The sequence below is a fragment of the Lepidothrix coronata genome, unplaced genomic scaffold (assembly GCF_001604755.1).
Source record: "Lepidothrix coronata isolate B3197 unplaced genomic scaffold, Lepidothrix_coronata-1.0 Scaffold47, whole genome shotgun sequence".
Lineage (NCBI taxonomy): Eukaryota > Metazoa > Chordata > Aves > Passeriformes > Pipridae > Lepidothrix > Lepidothrix coronata.
Window position 1 is genome coordinate 4436513 of NW_016690227.1, and position 23513 is coordinate 4460025.

General features: G+C 39.5%; 1 long non-coding RNA gene across 1 annotated transcript; it reads right to left on the bottom strand.

The window, feature by feature from the left end:
* Positions 1-293: 293 nt before the first annotated feature.
* LOC108497381 lies at positions 294-23497 on the bottom strand. The gene is made up of 3 exons (XR_001874791.1): positions 23375-23497; positions 1186-1310; positions 294-1008 (listed from the first exon to the last, which is right to left on the bottom strand). It is a non-coding gene; the product is annotated as an uncharacterized LOC108497381 (long non-coding RNA).
* Between the last annotated feature and the right edge of the window lie 16 nt (positions 23498-23513).

A 23513-nucleotide genomic window follows, 5' to 3' on the forward strand; every position in this document is an offset into this window, starting at 1 on the left:
GATTTTACTAATATTGACAGAAATAGTTTGAATAAAAAACATTTTGAAAAATGCTTAAAGTTGTAGTCAGGTGACAGAGTAAACATTCCTGTGAAAATACCAAGGTAGCCAATGCATAAACAGTAGCACAAGGAGGCATTCTTAGCCCAGCACATGGCTCCTACATATGTTCACCTTCAGTGAGCTGAATGAGATACCTTGTGTGCTTAAACAACTTAAATGTTTGAGCTTTGCTGTATTGCTCAGCTGATACATTCATCAGGGAGCGTGTACTATGACAGGTAACTTCCCTGTGAGACATAATGCACACAAAAGCTATAGAGCTGCCTTCATGTAGCATTTATAGGCTGGGGGCTGAATATGTGTATGCTTATACACAGGTAGATAATACAAGAAGTATCAGGCTTTCCTGTGGAAAAAAAATGTGTATTTCCAATTTACACTAAAAAGTTTGAGATTTGTTGTATACAAGCAGCTTAACACTTGTTCTGTTATGACCGATGATGCTGTAGGATATATCCCAAATCCCTCTGGTGGCATGCCTTTATAACACCTTGATTATCTATTTTATTACACTGCAACCAAGTCCAGGAAATTCACTTAGCAAAAACATTATCAATTTCATGAAAAGAAAAAGTCGATGCGAGATGTCTAGATACAGCCAAAGACACTTTAAGAAGTGGTATGAATTTACTAAACCGTGTAAATAAAAAGACGTAATTTTGGAGTAAGTCAACTTTCAAAAATGTAGTCTATAAGGACTAAGTTTGTGGTATTTGTATTAAGAGAAGTGTACTGGGATTCTGGTTTATGGATTGTGCAACACTACTAAGTCAGCTTTGTAAAACTACTATTGGAGGGATCTTTTAAAATATATACATCTCCAAGTCATGAGAACAAATAAATACATTTTAAAAATCCTTGTGATAGTTTGTAATTATAGTCCATGGTAGCCTTCTGATTTCACAAGACTCTCAAATTCCTCTAACATACATACTGCAGAGTTGCCTGGAGGGGAGAAAGAAAAAAAAAAAAAGTATTTTTCTTTCTTTCGTTACATGTTGCCCAAGCTGTGCCACTCCTCTGATGTGCCCAGAACCCCCAAAAATACCAGGTTTAAGGAAAATGTAGAGGAGAACCCCCTGTGTAATTTGTACTGTACCAGACATTAATGGGCACAGTTACCTGCATAAGTCTCCATCTTACATCTGCAGCCCACCTACAGCTGCAGAGAGCTGAGCTGAGGTTGACCAACACAAACGCCACAGCTACCAGGCTCTGGGCAGGTGAGGAACTGAAGTTCAGGCTACCTGCAAGGTAAACAGAAGCATCAGTGACCAGATCCCACAGGTAAGATATGTTTAACCATAATTCACGTCAGCAGCATGGCTTAGTGTCATGAGGACAACAGCCAGGAGCAGCCTTGCCAAGGAATCCTCACAGAACCGGAATTAAAGTGTTCCCCAGCTGAAGCAGGTCACTGTGTCAGGGTTTGGCAGCCTGCTGCATCAGAAGCAGCATCCCATTTGAACTGAATGCACAGAAGCAGTACATTAGTGGAGGTCATTTGCACTCATTCAGTATTTAAATGATGCTTAGAAATCTTAGAAATAAAAAGTACACTTATGTGCCAGATACAGTCCGTTTTGTAAAAAGAAAGAAATATGTAAATACTGTCTTCATGTCAACTTTGGGGAAGTGTTTGTCTCACCAGAGGTAATTGCCAATGAGGAAATTGGCATTTATTGTTGAGGTTGTTACAAAGGGTGTCATAAACTAACTTTATTATAGCAAATGTTGAACTGTATTTGCATTATTTCCATCGCATCGTTGTTGCTTTACAAGCTGTCTGCAATAGCTGTTCTTGGAAGGTCTCCAACAAAGCATTCTCTTTGGGGCTACTAACTGCAAATAAGATTAAAGCTTAATATGTCTGGTAATCAGTTTTCTTTTAAAGAGTGCAATTTGATTTCTTATGGTCAGTTGGGATCCCACATATCCTCATCTCCTGTGTCTTTCAACTTGCTGCTCTAAATAACCCAAAAAAGCAATTTGCCAACAGATGTCCTTTCACCAATTTTCCTGAACTGGAGCGTCATCTGAGAGGCAGTCATACACAGCTTCTACTCCAGGGTCTCAGACTTCTGTCTATTAAATGCAACCTCCTTTTTTTTTTTTCTTTCCCCTTGAGCCTGGGCAAGAATGAAGTGCTTTATGTCCTCCATTTGTTCCCATGACATGCAGTGAATAAAGATGGGAAAAGCTCCTTTGCTCAAAATCAAACAACAGAAGCAGGTAATCTCTGTATTCCTCACGCAAATAATTGATTTGCTCCAAGAGAACTGTGGCTGCACTGAGTAGACTTTTTTCTTGATAATAACAAAAACACCCTTTGGGGCAAATGGTAAAAAGAGAGAGCACCACAAGAACGTGTCTGTCTTTCATGAACCCAATCTCACGTCCCAGCTGATCTGATCTCACCTGACCTGTAAGGGTAGGAGAAGGGGACAGCTGGGATCTGTGCTGATACCCAGAGGGAGGGTAAGGACACCACCTCATCTCCCAGGGTGAGGAGAGCAAGGCACTTTCACTTCCCATGAATGTTCCCCGAGCCCATAAGTACTCAGCCCTTGTCTGCTTTGCTCCTTTGCTGGAAAGGACTAGAGGGAGAACAGGTCTCCACACCACTTCTTCTCCTGTATTGGACCAGAACTAGGATGCTATCCTGTGTCTGAGGAGAAAATTAAGGACACAAAGCCAGTGAGACTAGACTGGCAAAACTGGACTGGGTAAGTCTAGTCCTAAAGACATCATGTTGGTTTGACAGCCTAATAGCTGTTAAATCATTTGGCACCAGGTGCAAGCTGAATAGCAGCCACATGATGCTACTGACATCTATGCTGTAATATTGTACCACAGAATGGTCAGGAGTTGCAGGAGACTGTGAATCATTAAGCAAAGCATTTGGTAAAAGAGTATGCTGGTGGTGACCCTTGAAATTTTTTTTTCAATATTCCTAAAATTCATCTTGACTGATACTATACTTTTTCTATTGGGCCTACTGGAAGAAACCACCAGAGGATAACAATGTTAATTCCTCATTGGGGGATAGTTTCTCAAATTACAGTCCTTAAATGTTTAGTTTTGCTAACTCTCCTATTGAACAGGTGGCCCAGAGAGGTTGTGGTGTCTCCCCCACTGGAGATACTCGAGAACCGTTTGGATGCAAACCTGTGCGACTTGCTCTAGGATGACCCTGCTTGAGAAGGGAAGTTGGACTAGATGCCCCACTGCGGTCCCTTCCAACCATACCCCTTCTGTGGTTCTGTGATTCTGTGAAAACAAGCTTTTAGACAACATCGGGGGATATCAGTATATTTGTCAGTTTGGTTGTCAGAGGTCCAAGAGGATTTAAAACAAGTTTGCCAAAGTAGGAGGTTGCTTCTAGATATAAACATTTCAAAGAATGTAAACACTAGTTTTCAAAATGTTGTTAAAAGGTTTTGGCAAGTATAAAAGTGCTTCCATTTCCATCTACATTAAACCTGGAACATATTCATCACTCTTACACAGCCTGTTGCTATTCATATGTCATACCTTGTTTTGATACTTATTTCTAAGTTCTGTAACAGGAAAAAAGGCGAGTCCTGTGCTTTTAGGACAATTTTGCCACAGCAATGATATGTTTCAATACACTTAATCCACAGCTACAAAATGTGGATGTTTAAAAGACAAAAGAAAAATAATTATTACGTTTCATTCAAATATACATGTGACTGAAAGGACTGAAGATTTATCACAAACAGCTCCAGCCTTTACTAAGCAGTCCTATTCTGGAAGAAATCTGAATCCACTTTCTCCGAAGAAAAATAGAAGTGGCCTGAGGGCAACATAAAGGTATAGTAAACTTCTAAAAGTTGAAGTCTCTATTTTATTTTTTCTGGAATAACTTTATGATATGGATAAACAAAGACAAGATATAATTTTATGCAGCCACTCGAAAGTTCATAAGCCTGGCTAAAGGAACTTTTCATGAGCAGTCTTAAAAAACAACAGTAAAACTAGCAACTAATATCTTTGCCTGATATACTGTCGCGTCGACACGATAGTAAGATCTGTCTAACACCACCCATTCTCCCCACAGATGGGATCCCAGTGTTCCTATTTCAGCAGGATGTTTTTGTCACTGACTTAAAAATAATAAATGATTAAAGTGAGAGCAGATACTAAATGTTTTCACACAAAAGCCTGTCACAGATTTCTCACCCAACTGCTTCTATCTATCCTTCACTATTTACCGTCACTGTTCACACAGCGGGCCAGCAATATTATTTTTTTCCAAATGTGAAACAAGGCAATTACGTAGGGGGTGCTGGAGGCCACTTGGAAAACAACTGCTTGAAGGAGGAGGTACCTTCTGAAAAGGCACTGTGAAAGTGGCTCCTGAGGCTTCAACTTTGTACATTGATGGCTTCTTTAATAAATAAGCTCTGTTTATCACGTGCAGAAGAGAAAAGGAGAAGAAATGGGCTTTCCACAGACAGGTCTGCAAAGCAGAGGTACCACCTGCTTCACGCATCATAGATTAAGCACATTAAAAAGGGTGAATTCATCAGTGTAGAGATACTACATCATTAAATCATGCCTTCAGTGACAACTGGATAGTCCATTTGCCTTCAGTAGGTTTCTAGTGGAGGCAATGATTGAAACTTAATAACAGGTGTGTTAGGAAAACACTATTTCTTATATATATGGCTTGTGAAGCACAAGCAGTACAAGAAAGCAAGAACATTTCTTTTTTTTTTTGGCTTTTTTTTGTTTGTTTGTTTTCAAGCACGAGAAGAAATTACTAGCAGGTGAAGGAAGTGGACTAATGTGATAAAAATACACTACTTACCACTCACTTTTCAGGTAGAACAAGCCCTTAAGATTTATTCCGTAGGTTTTCCCATTAGGAAAATGTTCCTAAAGTGTGTATTGAGTAGCATTCCTACACGTTGTTTTCAGTCAAAGCACTACACCCCTAACCTAGATTCCAGTTTGCTTGCCCTGTTAGGTTTTTAAAATGATCAACACCCACTGCAACTAAGTTATTTAATTATATTTACCATTTACCAAAATGACATTGCAAATGAGCTACACCTGCACCAGTGTATGGTTTGGGTCAGACCAAAGGTCTGACTCCATATCCTGTCTCTGACACCTCTCAAAATGAGTACCCAGAAAAAGATTACACAGGCCACTATAAACACATGGTGTCACCTCCCCAGCTTCCAGATGAACTTAGGTTTCATTTCTCTTTTCAATACAAAGGTAATTTGCAGTTCACTTGTTTTTTACAACTTGCAGGAGTCTGCAGGGGCAATAATGCTGAAGACGATTCTTAGCTAGTTCTCTACTTAAGTACACATCTAACTGAAATGTACCGACAATATGTAATTGCTGCAGGTGAGCTTTGTAGACATGCAAGCTGCTGGCAAAAGGTAAGAATCACCTCTGTGTCTTAATTCAGTTTCTCTCTTATGGTCTGCCCAGACCATGGGAATTCACGTACCTTCCCTAGGAGTTTGATTTTTGGAAACAGTGGAGGACAAGTGTGTGGAGCTCAAATAATTTATCCAAAGTACAAAGACACTTTTCTGTAAAACCAAGGAATAATCCATCACTCAGACTTCTTTTTTAAACAATTTTCAAGAATTAGGAAGATGTCTAAATTTTTACAGCTCCATTCTTATTATTAAATCCTTCTACCCCACAATCTCAAAGTATATACTAGTATAAAATATTTGACTCAGGATACACTTAAGGGATAAGGGCATTCCTTTTGTCTTGCTGTGTACCAATGATCTTTGATCTTAGTATATTCACTGCCTTCCTTCCTTCCTTGCACTGATTTTAGACAAGATGGATGAAAATCCCTCCACCTGGAGCTGTTTTAATGCTTACTACCCACTTCCTAAATCCTGTACAGGAACAGAGTGCACTATGGCTGAGCACAAGCCCAGGATGGAGGGATTAGAGAAAAAAAAAATCCAGCACCTCAAGGCAGTACTTGGCAGCTGCTGTTTTAGGCCTAGAGCTACAGCAGCTGCCACAGCCATAGCAGCACTGCCTGGCACAGACACAATAAGGAAGGTCTGCCTGATCTACTTCTCCTTCCCACCTTGTGGCTTGCCTGCATTCTTTAACTCTTCGTTTATGTAATGCAAATAGTTCTACCTCGAGAATAATCTTGTGGATCCAGGGGAAAGACTATATTTTCATCCCTATTACACAAACAAGCCACAGAAACCTCCCTCTCCTTCTTCCAGCCCCAGTCAAATATTATGTTAAATTAAACACAAGCCACGTTATTTTCAGCAATTATATATTAAATAATTATATACTATTATATGTTATAATCATATATCAGAAATCCCAGCACACATGGACAGTACAGAAAGATCATTTCCTTAAATGTAACAAACATGGAGACCATGCAAGGAATGACCTAAACACTTCAGAAATGAGGAAAAGATTCAGCATATAGTCTAGAACCAGCAGAGCAGCATTAATTTATTTAATTCTATATGAATCTATTTTCATACCGTTCTTTTTCTCCTGTCTGTTCCAGAAAAAGTTTTAACTCTCCGGAGTGCCATTTCTGAGATGGTTTCCCATAATGCAAAAGCGAAAAGTCTATGAGCATTCCAGTATAATAAGTGAGCAGCAGATGTGCATGAGTACAGTTTAGTAAGTAGGTATTTCCAGAGAGCTTAGATAAAGTGCTTAATACAATAGCCAAATACCACAAGTCCCAGTGGGATCTTGAAGCTTGCTATGGGAGAGAGACAATACAAGAAAGTCAAAGACAGTGCAGGAATATTATTTCCTTTTTGAACCATTTCAAAGTATGACAGCCTTCGTCATACTTGTCAGTCCGACGAAGTAACAGAAAGATGCAGCATGGGCTGTGGCCATGGAAGGTAAAATAGTACCTGCTCAGGGTTATTAACTGCATTCCAGTTGTCCTATACTAATGCTGGGGCTAATCATCAGTCAGGAGTAAGCACAATATTATAATTTTTAAAATATTGTTTTAAAGTTGCACTTTTGCATCTAAACAAAGTCTTGCTTTTTGCTATTCATCTGAACGTACACAAGATCCGAGTTTTATTAAATATTGGGAGCATTGGCATTGGCTAGTGCAAGTTTTAGGTGAGCAAGCATGTATATCCACCACATTTTTAACCTGAGGTTCTCAAAGCTTTTGGGGATGAAACTGTCTGAGTCCCATTTTTTTTAGACAGACAGCTACACTTGCACCAAGGCTAGGAGACACCACACTGAATCCTAACTGAACTACACGTGACCCTGTAATGCAGGGTGCAATCCTGTGACCTCTGTCTCTGCTTCCTGGGGTCTTGCTTCAAACGGGGGACTTGCAAAACAAGTCAATGACATAGTACCAAAAGGATTCAAGGTCTCACCTCCCCTTCCATTCCCGGTCTTCATTTCATGCTTCTATTTTGTTACATGCATCTCACTTTTCATTATAGCATATCACTGTTTAGCACAGTTTTAACAATAAAACTTGTTTTATATTGTGAAATATCCTTCTTTAGAGAAAGAGAAAAGCATTTTATTTGAAAATACACTCTCATCTTGCAAAATAAGTGTTAAATCTCTGCAGCTGAAAGACTATTTATGGTCTGCATAGATATCCTTTCAGGGTATGACATCATCCTTAGCACATGCATAGCCCAGAACACAGTAAATTATTCTCCCTGAAAATGCCTTTCATTACTCTCAGATTGTTAAACATCACCCAGTGGCAAATTAGTAACTGGTGTCTGTTGTCTGAAATTGATTTGCATGCTTATTTCTTTTGTTAACTCACTGGGGTCTCTTACCTTTTGTGTCTAAAATAGAACTAAGGATGTAAATATTTTAGGATTGAGGGAATAAATTATTTTAGCCTATTTGCTGTTTTCTAAACCTGTATTTATTTACTTTTTAAAAACTACTTTTTGTATTGCAAACAATACTCATTAACACAGTTACACACCCTCTGGTATTACCTCAGATGCGAAATACAATTTTCTACCCAGCCTCTGATGTGGAACTTCGGGCCTCCTGTGCAGCCAACTTCTGCCCGTAGCAACTATCCCTGACTTTGCAAAGGAGTGACCTTTTCAAGTTAACAGTTTTATTCATTCAGTATCACTACTCCAACTAGTTGAAAAGTATCAGTATGATCTGATGCCTCTGAAAGCAAAAGGTTTAATTAGAGCCCCTCATTCAGTCTTTGGGACTATTCTTCAGGAAGACAATATAGGTTTAAAATTGATTTCTTGCAGGACCTCTGAGCTGTTGCTGTAGAGAATAAAGAGACAGCATAGATAGGAGTCCCATGAGGAAAATCACTCTAACCTGAAGAACACTGGAATTCCCAAAAGCTGAATGGTGATGAAAGCAATTACCTGAGAACATGGGCAGTGTTTTGATGGTTTTGCTGTTACCTTTTCTTCCTGGCTTTTGGAGTTGTTTTTCTCTTAGTTCCAGTAGTAAAACCAGCATCTGCAGTTTGCTGCTGTCTACCCAGCTAAGCAAGTGACAAGTATTACCCTTTTGTTATGGTGGATCAGGCCCTTAATCTGAATAGTACTCTCTGTAATGAACCAAATAACCTCCAAGGCAGTTCTCTTGTGCCTAAAAAGCGTGATTTATATGGAAGTAAATAACTGCCATATACAAGTGCTGCACTGCTCCTAACATCCAAACAGTGATGAATTCCTTATCCCATATTCAAACAGAGCAGGAAATACCTCCCTTTCTATATTTCTTTCAGCTATGCTGTCAATCAACCACAGTTTCTATTTCTATTAAATAGGCAGATTTTCCTTCCCTCATGTGTCCAATAAAAGCAACCTACTCTAGTGAGAGGTGTCTCTGCCCATGGCAGGAGGGTTGGAACTAGATGATCTTTAAGGTCCCTTCTAGCCCCAACCAACCTGTGACTCTATGATATTTTTTTGTTTGGGCTCTCATAGTTGATCACCTTGCTATATACCAAACAGGCCCTGATGTTCTGAATGGTGCCTTTATTAGGACTGTTGTTCTAGAGGCATTTCCCTGGAAGTTTGGTTGAATTTTTGGATGCACACAGATACAGAGGTGAAGAAAGAAAATGCACAAAACTGATTATTTTTCTGTTTGAAAACAAGTTTTCCTGCTGTTCTAGACAGATGGAGAAGAAAAAAGGTAGTACTTAATGAGGTGGGACATATTGTACTCCTTGACAGCACTGCTGAGCCAGAAGACCATTTTATTAACAAGAAAACCAATGCAGTAGATAATGTGCCTTTCAAACACAGTTTTAAAATAAAAACCAATACACAAACTAACTCATCTCACCTAATTCCCTCATAACAATGATAGACTAGTTTGTTTTTATTGCCAAAATAAAAACTTCATCTTCCTCCCATTTCCTACCCCCCTCTTTTTTTCCTCAAAAGAGAAGATAAACAGATGCTAGCAGAGTAACCCTCAAGATAAAAATACGTAAGAAACCATGCACGATTTCCCACGAATTCTTTCAAAGCATGCTCCTAAAGGAATATCATCATGTAAGCCTCATAACTGAGCTCTGGTCAGTGTGGGACATTGTTTTACACCAGTAGAATAGAAATGCTGTTCTAACTGTATCAAAAAGCTTGCAAAGTTTATAAACTTACAAAGTTTAGAAATTCTCTGCTGGCAAGGTTAAATAACCCCCTGCTCCAAAAAGAAAGATTGAAACCTTCTGGGAAGAAAAAAAAATGATGTGTCAATTATCTAAAACAAGCTTGTGCTTTACATACAGCTTATTAACAAACATATAGTCAGACCACAGCAATTCTACTGAGCAAACCCAGCCTGCAGAAAACTTATTTTAGGCAGGTGATTTGGGAAGCAAGCAGAAGAGAAGGCTCATCCAGAGCCGGTGCAATCAGTTGGCAGAATGCTATTAACTGGATGGAGTTCAAAGGACTCTGATGGGTAAGAACGGATACCTTTGGCTGTCAGCAACAGAGCTAACGAAAGCTGTGGTTTTCGACATTTACTCCCAGCTACACAGAAGCCAAAGTTACCTTCACTATCAGTGTTCATCCGCAGGTTGGAATCTTTACTATTCAAGGTCCACAATCCTTCCTCTCTAAAAAAAATTCCTATTTCTGTAAGACCCTTTTTCAATGAAGGCCAAATCAGACAACTCCTGGAGCAACATTCAAAACTATAGCTTTTGAAATTTCAGAAAGCCAACTCAAATTCTTCAGATGTAATTTTGGAATAATTCTAATTTAATTGTTGTCTTTTGCCTCAGAGTTTTTGTGCCTATGTGTTTCAATTAACATTTTCAAGCCAAAACCTAAAAGCATTTTGCTGTAAGTAACAGAAGAAGCTAATGTAAAAGCTAATGGTGATTGTCCTTACCATTGAATAAGGCACAAAGGAAAATAAAAGCCCCAAAGAATTTACCATCTGAGGGCTCATTAAATTCTGTGGGCCTACTTCCAAGATTAAATGCACACTTCTGGGCTAAGTATTTGTGAGATCAGTTTCATACTGCAGACGTAAAATAGAGAATTGCCCCTTGAGACTGGGAGAATAATTATGCATGACAGGAGGCATGTACTCACTCTTACTGTACTCTATAGCAAAGCTTTAATGATGGTAGGAGAGCCCTCTGAAGTGCTTTTTACATACACTTACTTCTATATACATATATAGATATTTTATCTTTTTTGTGTGTAAATATATACATATATATACATATATTTGTGTCTGGGTATGTGACTTCCAGTCACATAATACTGAAGTCCCTATATATTCATATAGTTATATATATTTATTAAAATCCAATCTACCACTGCTGCATGCCATCTAGTATAATAAGAATACAATAACCTAACAAAGCAAGGGGATGGTTAGATACAAAGTCTTTCATACAAGTTACAACTTCATTCCCGTAAGACATCAGAGACTTCCAGTTTTAGAGACATCTTCTTAAGCACATGAAGTAGCTTCTCTTTCTGCAGCAATTCTAGCTTCTGCCATGGTCAATGGAGACTTTTCCACTGCTTCCATGAGGAATCAGCCTAGGCCTTGCTCCATCCAAACAGAAATCACTCAGACAAGATTATGATGCAGAAGTTAAAGCAGTAGATATTTCATAATCACCATAATCACCAATACAGGAAAAAAAAACCCAAAACGCAAACAACACAAAAACCAACCCACACTTAACTAAGCCTATTTCTTATATGGATTATTTCAGATGTAGCAAAATTCCCTCTTTGCAACCTAATGTACAATTTTAAACAATCAGTTAGAGTTTTATGGAAGTGGGAAAGTGGATATTGACCACTGCTTTGGGATTAGGCAGGCTAACATTCTGAAAAATATAAGAACTTCAATCTTAAAATTACAAGGGATTATGATCTGCAGGAGAACAACTATACCTTGCCATGCCTTCCAAACTAGCTTCTGGTACTCATATTGAGCTCTTACTAGGTTGGATTTTTGTTCGTTCTAACACTAATTTGAGATTTATGCAAACATTCCTGAAATACAATCCACTTATTACATGTTTTTAAGTAGGAGATTGAAAACTGCCTACTCACCTACAAAATCATCATTGCTCCACCAGTTAAAATCACATCCCATATTGCTCTCATTTAATCAAAAGCCAATCTTGTTAAGTTACTAAAACAAATTGGCTTTTTGATGTTAGCTAATACCAACATTAAACAAACAAAAATAAATTAATAGCTCATTCAAAAATTAAGGGAAGTGTGAAAAGGAAAAAAAAAATTAATATAATTGGAGTAGACTCTTTTCTCCAAGTAATAAAAAGGAAATATTGTCAATTTTCAACAAGCATTGGCAGAGCACACATTAAGATTTTCATCATGGTAAAAGTAAGATAGCATCAATATTTTAGATTCTGTGACATCTGTTTACAGTCAAGATTTTTTCCTGAAGTACTATAAATTGTCAATTGTTTATCTACAGTAACGGACTCAATTACTGCTACCCCAGATTATGCAATAAGCATATTTAGTAACTGAGATAATTAAGCAACACACATATACTTTAAGCTACAGCAAAGACTTGCCAGCATTAATTCTGCCAAATCAGAAGACATGCACACATTGCAATGTCATTTCTTCACACTTCATTTTTCAGTATTATGTGTTTCACTGTTCGCTTCTGTAATGCTAATGCACTATTGCTTTGAAAATAATTAAAATTATGGTCTGACCACATGCAGTTTGAAGAAATTAATGTGTGACCTTCAACTGCACAGAAACACATACGTGACAGATAACCAGGTTATGCAGCATTAGGGAAACCACTACATGCAAAGTTATGCACATTATAAAAGTCAATACACTAACCTAAATTTTAAAAGACACCTTTTGGTTGCACAAAGATGTGTTCATTACAGCCTTATGTCACAGGAAATGTTTTTTTTTTTAAACATCTCCCTCAAAGTCTCGATTTAACCACCATCATTTATCTCCAGCCTTTTAATCTATCAGGAATATTCTTTATTTCCATTAATTGTTCATTCTTTTTTTATTATTTTTTGGTAGGCCCAACACTTAAGTTGCTGATGGTTGCCTTTGAAGGCCTAAACATCCTTAACTTTACTAAACCATGGCAGAACAAAAATGTTTCACATCATCAAACTTGCATTATCTAACATCTCTTAGAACTTGCTAATTGGAAGAGACTGAATGTCACTGCAGATTAATGCACCTCCTTTCAGCTTGAGCACCTGAGTTGAATCTAATCTGCACAAAAGTGACTAAAAATCAATCTAATCTGACAGTGGTGAAATTATTAGGTATAATTATATGCATTTTCAGATCCTTAGCTGGAGAAGACAAATTCCTTGGAACATTTCAAGAGAAGAATTTAAATATTTGTAATATGTTGGGATTTTTTTTAATCAAAACCATGCAGAAAACATTTGCTTTCAACCATAAAAGATGAAAGGTGATCAAGACAATATCTTCTGTTCATATCAGCCCTCAGTATTTGCTACAGGAAACAACACATTCCCATGCCAGGAGTGTGTTGGAGGAAGGAAGGAATTGGGGGAAGGGAAAAACCTTGAAAAGTACTCAGATGCATCATTTTTAATCACCTAAAAATGTGCATTAAACTTTTAATCATTGACTCATTTTCATTAAAGGAGCAGAGATCTTAGCTTGCTCATACAATGACATAATTAGCAAAATTTCTTTTTTGCAAAGGGCTGCATATATCTACCTAATACAAGCAAGTAAACTCACTCTTTTTACCAAACTCAGAGCAATGAACATGACAGGAGAGCATAACCCTGACTTGAAGCTACTTTTTCTTTTTCCTCACCCACACAGTCTGCTGAGTAGTATTCAAATACAAATTAGGAAATATAAAAGACAATACACCTAGTTTTTTGTCAATAATCCCAGCAATAACACAACACTAAACAGTGCTGAAAAAACAATCTTGTTTGTTTCAATAGGCATGATTAGTATTTAAAAGATTCAAATGTTTTTGCAAACTGTTTATTGTATAACATGAAATACTCAACAGCACTCAGTTAACAATGTTCTTCATCAAAATCTTTCTTCAAGCAGTAAAATGCATCCATTTATGATTATATTTTTTTTATTACCAATTCCAGTATTCAAAAAATGAAGAGGCAGATGATGAAATTGTGTTCTGAGAATTAAAAAGCACAGCAAGTCCGTGTGTCAGAACTGTAAATGTGATAGTGTGATTAAACTAACATATTTGTATTTGGTGAGGAGAACAGTTTCTCATATAAAAGATAATAATTTTGTTTGCTACTACTGTCTTATTTTTATGCCCAAAAGCACATTGCCAGTGGAAATCCAGTTGATACAATCTATCTGGATTTCCAGAAGGCTTAAGGAACCTAAGCACCTACCAAGAAATAAAGAAGGCCCTTGCACAGATAGAGAACTTGTCAAAAATTAGAATATAATTACCTACAAGAGTTAGGGAAGTAAACAGTTCTCACGGAAATCTATCCTGGGACTCATGCTGCTCCTTGTATTTATAAGCAAGCTAGAAAAGGGGGTGTAGCAAGGTGGCAAAAGTTGCTGACTCTACTTTATTATTTAGGGTAGTGAAACTGAAGGCTCATAATGAACAATCACCTTATATGACTTAGAAATTAAGCAATAAACCAGCACAGAAAATTTGCTACAGACAAACAGTAAAAGATACACAGGAGAATAAAGCTGTCCAAATTTCATATATACAATAAGTTGACCATTATTACTTAAGAAGGGGGGCCTTGAGGTTAGGACAGCCAGATAATGGAAACATAAACTTAGTGCTCAACAGAAGTACAATAAAAAAATCACTTATTTGAAAAGAAATTGAGAAAACATCTCTTTGCTACCTATAGTCTGCATCTTAACTTCTGCTTGCAGTTTGTTCCCTCCATCTGATCCAAAGAGGGCAACAAGGAGAATCCAAGCATTATCTACCACATAATAAATAGCTAAGTAAGCCAGAACTCTTGAGTCTAGACACAGAAATGTTTAAGAATGAATAAGGTAAAGGTCTATAAAGTCTTTAGCTGCAATGGAGAGAGTGAGTCTTTAATGTCTGTCATTTAAAAAAATAAGAACCAAGAAGCACTAAATGAAGCTAAAATGGGGGCAGGTTAAAACCAAGAGAAAGGTCTTCACACACATGGTTGAGCTACAAGAGCTTCTGCTTGTGGAATACCAGGAACACTAACAGCTCAAACCTTTTCAAGGGACACAAGATAAATTTATGGAACTGGAATCTAACCAAAGCTACTAAATACACAGAAGCCATCGACAGAAAAAGTATCATCCTGTGCAGTCACCCTGTTTGTACAGTCTTCCCTGCACATCTGCTTTCAGCTCCCACTGGAGACAGTGTACTGGGTTAAACAGTCTGACCATAGAGCCAGCCTCAGTGCTCGCTCCATGCCTTTAATGTATAACAATGGAATTGACAGAATCACAGAAAACAGAACTGGAAAAATTCTTGAGAGGTCATCTAATCTCCTCTCCTGTCTCTTGGTAGAATCAGGATCTTGTGCATGATCTTTTGTGGCAGATGTCTAACCTGTTTTTCAAAACCTTCAAAAGCAAGCTATTCTAGTGCGAATAGCCTTCTCTGAAAAAAGTTCTTTGTGATATAACCTGAATCTTCCTTGCTGGAAAGTTAATCCCTTTATTTCTTCATTGTTACAGACACAGAGAGAGATGGTCCCTCCCCCTTTGCAGTGGCCTTTCATATCCTTGGACTTATCTACCAAAACCTAGAAAGAAAACCTAAGACTTCTCAAATTGTAGTCACCTAATCATTGAAAGAAAAAAAACAAACCTCATCCTTGCAAATACCAAAATTCCTCTACATATTACCCACTTGAGTGTATCACAGCAAGTAAAAAACCAGACTCTTCTAATAGGGTCATTACTAGTCAAAAAAACCCCCAAAAAAACAACAATAAAAAAAGCCAAACAACAAAGAAAAAGAAAACCAACCAAAAAACCAAACTAAAACTAAAAACAACTAAAAAACCCCCAAACGTGTGAAGTATGGTTAGTATATAAAGAATGGCCTATAGTGCATAATAAATTGAGTTCATCTGTAACAGGCACAGAGAACAAGTCTTCCTTTTCTGCAGAAATCTCCCCTAGTCCCCTTCTTCTCCTTATCCTTTACCACATAGGTAACCCAAATTCTCAATCACTCTTCACAGACTATGCTCCCTAGACCTCAGAGTATCCTCTTCTCTTCAAGAAAGACAGGAAAGATTTGGAAGGAGTCCAGAAGTGCAATGCCCAAAGCTAGACATAGCATTCAAATTGAGCCTAACCAAAGCTTTGACAAGCAAAAGGATTACAGCGTGTGCCTTGCAGGCTTCCTGCTTGTGTGATGTGTGTGTTTCAAGGCACGGCAATAGCGCTGATTCATAGCCAGCTCATAAATCACCCAGGCTCTGCCATGCCTTCTACTGCAACTGTTATCCACTCATTTTTACCCCAGCCCATGATTTATGTAGTTTCAATGATTTTAATTTTTTTTCTTTCGTATGGGACCTTTTTACTCAAGAAGAAATGATCTTTTTAGGACTGTCTCAAAAATTGCACTGATGCTAAGCAGTATCAATTTGTTTCTCCTGGCCACTTCACACAGAGTCTAAGGATTTCCCAGGATCAACAGATGAGACTTTTAAAAATCACTGGCTGTAGAAATAAAGTATGAATTTGTGTTTGTCTGTGATTTATTATATATATATATACATACACATATTAAAAAGAAACCCAAGCCAACAAAAGACAAAAAAAACCTAAAAAAACCCAAACCAAACTAAACCAAAAAAAAAATGAACCCAGAAACATTTTCTCTAAATTCTAATCTTGTGCTCCAACTAGGCTCCTCTTGAGTATCTTGAGTAAATTTAGTTAGGGCTTTTTTGTCTATTCAATCATCTGGTCTGCACAGTAGCAACTCAGCAGAGATCTTGGCTAAAACACTGGGTGTGGTCTGACTAGTTCAGCATACACCAGAGTGGTTTATCTAGCACTTGCATTCCTAGTTTGCATTTGGGAAAGAAAACAAGTGAGACTGACAAATAACCAACAAAGTCAAGATGTCATCAAGCAGATGTCACATACTGGCTACATTTTGCATCTTCGTCTTTCGGGGGTTTTTTTCTTGCATTGAGAATATAATAGTGAGCAAAGCAGATAACATTCACGGATGGCCCATGAACACTTAGAGATACTGTTGTCATTATTAACTTACTCAAATTTATATCCTAATTGCAGTAAAAATACCACAGCCTTAATCTACAGGCAAGTGCAAAATTAGTATAGAACTAATAGTGCTACAGCACCAGAAAACTTGTTCTAACAAGTAGAGATGCATGAGCTAATCCCTGTGAGCAATTAACTCAGTGACTTCAAGCCCTGCTCTGTTAATGAATTCAACGGGACATTTTTCTGTGGATTTTTTTCTTTAAAATTATTAATAAATTAATTACATGACCACGCTCAGTCTCCAGATTGCTTGCAAACTATTTGCCATCCCATCAAGATTTTATGTTCATAAACCAGATTACTTACTCAGCTGATCCACATTTTTTTCAGTCTACAAACCCACAGCATTTTCAAGGTGGTTACTGCACTAAAGATTACGCAAATGAGTATCATGACATTTTTATCTTTCTCAGCCGAGCATTTTGGAAATCAAGAACTTGTTCACATGAATAACTGCAGAAAACATTCATCAGACTCTGAATGCAAACTAAATAAGGAAATTCTTAACCCGTTTCCACTTTCAAAAAGATAAGATTAAATTTAATATGATAAATTAATTCACAAATCTTTTGAGACACTATGTAAATATGCTAAATATTGTGTAATAATTAATTATCCAGGATGTAGAGAGTACAGGATTCCATTAACTTGCACAATGGCTAGTTTCTCCCTTTCATAGTGTATGCAAAGAGAATAATGTTTAAAATCAAAGTCAAATACTACATGTAATTTATTTTTTTTCTCCAGCATATAACTCTATTTTACCATAGTGAAATCTGTATTTAACAAAACCTTCTGGGTTAGATTTCCCTTACCTACACAATATTTTGGTAAAACTTGCCAGACACAGCATGAATACAATTTTTGGTCAGTAGTCCACACTTCAAGCAACAACACTGATAATTGGCAGGTGTGCTGCCAACATGACTTACTAGCAAAAATTCAAGTAAAGTACAACTAAGCTGCAAGCAGAACAACACTTGGACTCTTATTGCTCATTTCTGATGTGTCAAATTTGTCACATTTTAAAACAAATTTTAAGAAGAAAAGGCTACCAGGAAAATGACACAAAAGGCATTTCTAAAGACCCTGCTTCTCTTTTTGTGTTGCTAAGAATATAGAAAAGGCTTCAAGAAGATTGCATTGAATGTTAGATATTTGATGTGCGCAGTAAAAAGGCCTTTAATATTACAAAAGTAGTCTCCTTAATCCACAGTTCAAACACCTATTTTAAAGGCATTTGGCATTATATTTAAACAAAGCTAGTGCAGTGCCTGCAGCTGCAAATTGCAGGGAACAAATGCAAATCACAAGAGTTCACACTGCAGACGCTGAAAAGTCATCAAAGCCTCCAAGTACTTTTAAAGAATAATGTACAAAATGCCACCAAGACCTCACAAGCTACCCTGCAGGAATCCATTGCTTTTTACCTGACAGAGCAGTGAAGATAACAACTTTAATCCTTACTTCTTCCAGAGCCTCTATTAAAATGCAAAAGACACCCAATAAACAAATACACTACCAAAAAGGAAAAAAAACCCACAACAACACTCCAAAACACAAAACCAAACAGTTGCTGTTCTTATTTTTAATAAGAGCTAAGTCTTTTTTATTAAAAATTTAGAAATTATAGCGCAAATTGCACTTGTGCAACACTGCTAGAGATGCCTAGATTAACAGAGTTGTCTGAAACTGTTGGATACTGTTGCTAGGAAATTGTAATAGTACAAATCACTATGTAGCAATCACTAGCAGCTACTTCTCAACTATGACAACTTCCTAGCATTATTTCAACCTACCGAGGAGTAAAAAGTTATTACCACTTTGTAGATATGCAAAAAAAACCAAAAAACTCCAAAAAAAACCCCCAAAACAAAATAAAACAAAACAAAACAAAACAAAAAAACCCAAACAAAACCCCCCAAAAAACCAAACAAAAAACCCCCAAACCAAAACAAAAAATAGCCAACACGCAGAAAGAGGTTATGTAAGAATTGTAAAACCTTCACTTTAATTCAGTTATATACAGAGGGATTATACATATTCTCTCACACCATTTTAGCTACCCGATAATCTTACAAACTGCAACATAGCCAACAAGTGAAGCCACAGACAATATAATTTTTAACCCACCCATTTTTCTCATGGTACCAACGCGCTTGCAACAAACGTGGATAGAGCCCTTCCCAAATCTTCGTTTGCGAAGCCCAGCCATGATGACAGAAGTATGAATAGTAGGATTACTGAAAGCTAAACAGCCAGATGCAATGTAAATTAGGTCCTGAGAGAGATCTAAGAACAAAGCTGGGAATAGAATAAATTCAGTTTCAGAGACCAGCCTTTTCCTTCTGATGGAGATGAAGAGCACCCATGCATTTGGTCCGAAAGCATCCAAGACTTTTACTTCCAGGCAGCCTGAATGTGTCAGCCAGAAAGCACCCCACCACACCCAGCCACTCCATTGGGCCAGTTCCCCAGTAGGAAGAGAACTGGCAGAGCTCTCTCCTCGCTAGGAAGCTGCACCTGGGGCTGGGGCAGGGAGCAGCTCTGACCAAGAGTACGCTACCCCAGCCATTTCTGCCTATGGATCTTCTCCATCAGCTGCCATTGCACCTCCAGATACACATTACTGACATTCCTACTGGTAGGCCATGCTCCTCCATTCCAGGTCAGTTGGTCCTTGCTATCCTGGTGGCTGATGTCACACCTCTCAGTCCACAGAAGAGCCCTCTCATGACCCCTTGCAGCCCAGGGCCACAGCCTGCACAGGGGCCTCACACAGCTGCTGGGGACCTCACTCTCTCCACTCTGCTTATCCCAACTCATAATAAAGATCCTTCAGCTTGTTTTCCAAACATTTTTTTTTCTCTCATCGCTTTCTTCCTGCATTAAAAATATTAAGACTTAAATTATCCTAATCATGAGGCACTCACCACTCTTCATATGCCTCAATAAGCTTCACACTGGAGTAACTCCCTCTGCATGATAAGAAAACTATTGTGGTCAATTTTCATGCAGCCAAAGGGTGAAAAAAACAACCGCAAACAAAAAACCCAACCCCCCCCCCCAAACCCGGGATAGGACCCTGAGATGTTCTTCCTAATTCAGGAGATTCCTGCATTTTTCCCCACATATTATTGAAAAAAAGTAACAGGAGCCTTTCCAGCTCTCTGAGGCTATTACAGGTGGGTGACTGCTCATGTCAAAGAGTGTGCAGAGTTGTTGCTGAGCAGTATTTAATTTTCTTATTAGAAAGGTAATATATAAAACAATAGACCTTGTATACTAGAAAGGGAAAAGGTGTTCAACTCAAGCCAGGTTCAAAATGAACAGCAGGAAGAGCCATGTCACACCCAGCCAGACTAGCAATTGCAATTGGCACTTCTTCAGGTGAGCCCTTGTCCATATCACAAAGCAACTGCCTATGTAAGCGTGTAACAGGAAGCCAGCAAAATACACATGGCACTTATTCAGCAGAAAAACATCTCTTAATTTTCAGGGCTGGTTCTGGACAGCCAATCAAGGAGCAGGGAGAAGGAACTGTGCAACTCCACAGCCCTTCTCCCATCCTCAATTCTCCTACTCATCCCTGCAGACACTCTCACCATTTACATTGCCGTTGTTGCTATTTCTCAATGAGTTATGGGTCTTCTGGGATTGTATGTGAGGTGGATTGAGAACTGGCTGAACAGCAGATCCCAGAGGATCATAATCAGTGGCACAGAGTCTAGTAGGAGGCCTGTCACCAGTGGTGTCCCCCAAGATCCAACACTGGGCCCAGTATTGTTTAACTTATTCATCAACGACTTGGATGAAGAGGCAGATCCTTTCTCAGCAAGTTCACTGCTGACACAAAGCTGGGAGGAGTAGCTGATACCCCAGAGTGCTGTGCAGCCCTTCAGAAGGACCTCAAAAGGCTGAAGAGGTGGGCAGAGAGGAACTTTCTGTAATTCAACAAAGACAAGTGCAGGGTCCTGCACTTGGGGAAGAATAACCCCAGGCAGTACAGGCTGGGGGCTGACTTACTGGAAAGCAGCTCTGCAGAGAAGGACCTGGGGGTCCCAGTGGACAACAAGGTGTCCATGAGCCAGCTGTGTGCTCTGCAGGCCAAGGCGGCCAGTGGTATCCTGGGATGCCTTAGCAAGAGCATTGGCAGTAGGTCGAGGGAGGTGATCCTGCCCCTGTGCTCTGCCCGAGGCCACATCTGGAGTGCTGTGTCCAGTTCTGGGCTTCTCAGGACAAGAGAGACAGGGAAGTCCTGGAGCAGGTCCAGCAGAGGGCTATGAAGATGATAAAGGGACTGGAGCGCCTCCCTTATGAGGAAAGGCTGAGGGAGCTGGGCCTGTTCAGCCTTGAGAAGAGAAAACCAAGAGGGGACCTCATCAATGTCTATAAGTATTCAAAAGGAAGGTGCCAAGAGAATGGATTCAGGCTCTTCTCAGTGGTGCCAAGCAATAGGACAAGAGGCAACAAGCAGAAACTGATGCACAGAAAATTCCACCAGAATATGAGGAAAAACTTTACTATGCAGGTGATTCTGAACAGGTTGCCCAGAGAGGTTGCGGAGTCTCCCTTACTGGAGATATCCAGAACCATCGGGACACAATCCTGTGCCATGTACTCTAGGATGATCCTGCTTGAGCAGGGAGGTTGGACCAGGTGACTCACTGTGGTCTCTTCAAACTGTGATTCTGTAAACCATTTGGTACCATGTAAAATTCCATTGTACTTAATATTGCTGCAATACATGTGGGCCTTGTGATTTTTAGTAAACCAACTGATAAAAGTGGGCACAGGTAAGAAAATGCCTGGCTAAGTGCTATTTAAAAACTTTCACTGATGCAGCACATTAATTCTCTGCATGATGCACTTTCATTAAAGGTGCTCCTCTCGGTAAAAACATCCCTGTGATAAGGTATGCTTCCTATTTAATTGGTCATGCCTGAGAGCTGGGCACACAGCATGTGCATGGGAAAGAGACGGGCCCCAGCCTTGGCAACAAGAAAAGGCTGACTAAGACAAGATCAACACTTTGAGCAGACAGCAAAGCAGATCTGGCTTTGTCAAGGGACACAACTCCCCTGCAATTCCCAGTGCCCCTGCTAATTCCACACTCAAGTCACTGTCTTGAGCATGCAATGGGAGGCTGTCTATTTAAGCGAGAAGCAACATGTACTGCATAGCACACACAAGCCTGAAACAATCACTAGGGGCAAATGCAATTGAGTTTACCAGTTTTCTTTGTGATGCTGCTGGCAGCCTGCGTGCTCACACAGAAAGACAGCAACTACAGTTGGGAAGGAGAATATGGGACTTGGATGTCTGTACAAGGCCTTGCTTATGCCCCTGGAAAGCAAATCTTGTCCTGCTTTTCTGCTACATATACAGGTGCCTGGAACACAGCCTGGAAGTCCAGGCTTTTGTCTTCAACTCTCTTTCAGGCCACCTTCAAAGCTTTTGTTTTACACAGCACTGCCTGGCACCCCTACTGTGACCAAGCTCTGTCCTCATTACAGCACCGTCTATAAATGTGACCTAATTTTTATGCCTGAATATCAACTTCTTGGACCTCTGCCTCTCCACAAGGCATGTGCTGGGGCAGGATCTCATACAGCTGCAGCTAGAAACCTAGAAGACAGGCGTTGCATTGAGGTAGCTCAAACAAATATGGTAATAAGTTGACCAGCATGTTGAATGCAGGTGCATGCAAGCATAAAAAGTTTTCTCAGTCATCAAGCAGCTTAAGAACTGTATGTAACCCCATATCACCACCAACCAGTTCTCTGGAGCATGGCATGAAACAGCACAGACAGTAAAAGGACTGCGAAAACACTTTGGAGCACAGTCCAAGTCCCCTCAAATTTATTCTCGGATGTTTCCCCAGGGCAAAACTACTCCAGATTCCAACAAGTGTTAAAAACTCCAGACCAGGACACTAGCTATGGCAAAACAGTGTGGAAACAACCAAATCTGGAACAGTATGAATTACCCAGAAAGGCAGTAAGTACCAGCTATCTGTAATTATATTCTGAATTTTTTAATGACAATGGCAATTACTTGCAACTTGAATTTTAACAGCTTACACAGTTAAGTGTGGATGACCACACGGAACACTTACTGGTTAGGGTCCTCAGAGCTCACCATCTGAGAACTGAAGGGAGCAACTAAACCCCTCTGAATATTTTATCGAGGCAACTGGAACAAAAGCTGACACGTCTGAGACTCGCACACCATTCTCATCGTTATGAGGGCGTTTCGATAAGCTTTATCTCGCCTTGGCCAGGTTACGGCAGGAGCTGCCCGCAGGCCCAGCACACACTGCTGGGCCCGCTCTGTGCGGTGACAAGGGCCCCATCTCCGAAACCACAGCCTGAGTTCAGCCGGGTCTCGCACAGCTCTTTATTGCACACCTGCAAAGGCCTCTGTGGCACAGAAGACTCAGACCCAGCGCCCTTTCCAGCATCGCTCACCCCCGACGGCGAGCAAACCCACACCTCGACACACTGTCACCTCCCATGCACACGGGCTCCCCGGGGCCGGCTCTGCTGCCACAGCCAGGCCTCCAAGGAGGGGCCTGCGACACTGCAGGGCAACGAGGAGGAGGCCGAGCTGCTCCCTCCGAGGCCCCGGCCGCAGTGGCTCCGAGCTCGGTCCCTCACA